Raw genomic sequence first — 3,074 nt, 5'->3', positions numbered from 1 at the left:
TTTAAAATGACTTTCTAAATATTTTTTAAAAGAATTTTTAAGAAATTTTAAAAAGAATTTTTCAATAATTTTTAAAATAATTTTAAAATAATTTTTAAAAGATTTTAAAAGAATTTTTAAAAGTGTTTTTCTTTAAATGATTTTAAAAATGACTTTTTAAATAATTTTCAAAAGAATTTTTAAGAAATTTTTAAAACAATTTTTAAATAATTTTTAAAATATTTTCAAATAATTTTTAAAAGATTTCTAAAATAATTTTTAAAATAATTTTTAAATAATTCCTAAGATTTAATGATTTTATAAAATATCAAACTTTTAAAGAATTTGAACCTAGATTTTTAAAAGAATATTTAAGATATTTTTAAAAGAATTTTTCAATAATTTTTAAAAGATTTTAAAAGAGTTTTTCTTTAAATGACTTTTAAAATGACTCTTTAAATAATTTTTAAAAGAATTTTTAAGAAATTTTTAAAACAATTTTTATATAATTTTTAATATAATTTTTAAATAATTTTTAAAATATTTTCAAATAATTTACAAAATATTTCTAAAATAATTTCTAAAATAATTTTAAAATAATTCCTAAGATTTAATGATTTTATAAAATATCAAACTTTTAAATTATTATTAAAAAGATAAATATAATTTTAAAGAAATTTATGATGATTTAAAGTAATTTTAAAAATAATAAAAGGATTTAAATTTAAGTTTTAAATGAAAATTTTAATTAAAGTTTTAAATTTAACTTTTAATTAACTAACTATCTAAGTTTTAAAATGATTTTTAAAAGAGTTTTTAAGAGAATTTAAAAATATTTTTAAAGTTTTTTTAAAAGAATTTGTAAAAGGATATTTAAAATATTTTTAAAGGGATTTTTAAAGATAATTTTAAAAGAATTTTTAATAGAGTTTTTAAAAGGATTTTTAAAATACTATTTTAAAAGGATTTTTAAAGTTAATTTTAAAAGAATTTTAAAAAAGTTTTTTTTAAAGGATATTTAAAATGATTTTTTTAATAATTTTTAAAAGATTTTTCAAATAATTTTTAAAATATTTTTTAAAATAATTTTTAAAAAGTTTTTTAAATAATTTTAAAATATTTTTAAATAATTTTTAAAAGCTTTTTAAAATAATTTCTAAAATATTTTTTAAAATGATTTTTAAATAATTTTAAAATAATTTTCAAAATAATTTTTAAAGAGTTTTTAAAATGAATTTTTAAATAATTTTTTTAAATAATGTTTAAAGTGTTTTTAAAATAATTTTTAAAGAATATTAAAGAACATTTTAAATAAATATTTTGAAAGAAGTTTTAAAATAATTTTTAAAGAATTTTTAAAATAATTTTTAAAGATTTTTTTAAAAAAATAATTTTTAAAGAGTTTTTAAATAATTTTTAAAGAATTTTAAAATGAATTTTATAAATATATTTTTAAAGAATTTATAAAATGATTTTTTAAGAATTTTTTAAATAAATTTTTAATGAATTTATAAAATAATTTTTAAAGAGTTTTTAAAATAATTTTTAAAGAATTTTTTAAAATAATTTTCAAAGAGTTTTAAAAATAATTTTCTTAAAAATTTTATAGAATTTTTAAGGAATTTTTTAAAATAATTATTAAGAGTTTTTAAAATAATTTCTAAAGAATTTTTAAAATGAAGTTTTAAAATGAATTTTTTAATAACTATTTAAAATACTTTTTAAAGAGTTTATAATATAATTTTTTAAAAAGTTTTTAAAATAATTTTTAAAAATTTTTAAAAAGAAATTTTTAAAATAATTTTTAAAAATTTTTCAAAAGAAATTTTTAAAATAATTTTTGAATAGGTTTTCAAATAATATTTTAAAGAGTTTTCAAAATAATTTTTTAAAGAATTTTTAAAGAATTTTTAAGATATTTTTAAAAGAATTTTTAAATAATTTTTAAATAAATTTTAAAATACTTTTAAAAGAATTTTTATAACAGTTTTTTTTAATTGATTTTTAAAATGACTTTTTAAATAATTTTAAAAAGAATTTTTAAGAAATTATTAAAACAATTTTTAAATAATTTTTAAATAATTTTCAAAAGATTTTCAAATAATTTTTAAAAGATTTCTAAAATAATTTTATAAATAATTTTAAAATAATTCCTAAGATTTAATGATTTTTTAAAATATCAAACTTTTAAGAATTCTAACCGGGATTTTTAAAAGAATTTTTAATTTATTTTTAAAAGAATTTTTCAATAATTTATAAAATAATTTTTAAATATTTTTTAAATAATTTTCAAAAGATTTTAAAAGAATTTTTAAAAGAGTTTTTCTTTAATTGATTTTAAAATGACTTTTTTAATAATTTTTAAAAGAATTTTTAAGAAATTTTTAAATCAATTTTTAAATAATTTCTAGAATAATTTTTAAATAATTTTTAAAAGATTTTCAAATAAATTTTAATAGATTTCTAAAATAATATTTAAAATAACTTTAAAATAATTCCTAAGATTTAATGATTTTATAAAATATCAAACTTTTAAGTTATTATTAAAAAAATTAAATTTATGATGATTTAAAGTAATTTTAAAAATAATAAAAGGATTTAAATTTAAGTTTTAAAAGTAAATTTTAATTTAAGTTTTAAATTTAAGTTTTAATTAACTAAGTGTCTAAGTTTTAAAATGATTTTTAAAAGCGTTTTTAAGAGGATTTAAATATATTTTTAAATTTTTTTCAAATAATTTTTAAATGGATAATTAAAATATTTTTTAAAGGGATTTTTAAAGATAACTTTAAAAGAATTTTTAATGGAGTTTTTGAAAGGATTTTTAAAGATAATTTTAAAAGAATTTAAAAAGAGTTTTTTTTAAAGGATTTTTAAAATGATTTTTTAAATAATTTTTAAAATAATTTTTAAATAATTTTTAGAAATATTTTTAAATAATTTTTAAAAGATTTTTAAATAATTTTTAAAATATTTTTAAATAATTTTGAAAATATTTTTAAAATAATTTCTAAAATAAATTTTAAAATGATTTTTAAATAATTTTAAAAAAAATTTAAAATAATTTTTGAAATAATTTTTAAAGAGTTTTTAAA

This window comes from Zingiber officinale, chromosome 5A (assembly GCF_018446385.1).
Source record: "Zingiber officinale cultivar Zhangliang chromosome 5A, Zo_v1.1, whole genome shotgun sequence".
NCBI lineage: Eukaryota > Viridiplantae > Streptophyta > Magnoliopsida > Zingiberales > Zingiberaceae > Zingiber > Zingiber officinale.
This window is presented reverse-complemented; position numbering follows the sequence as displayed.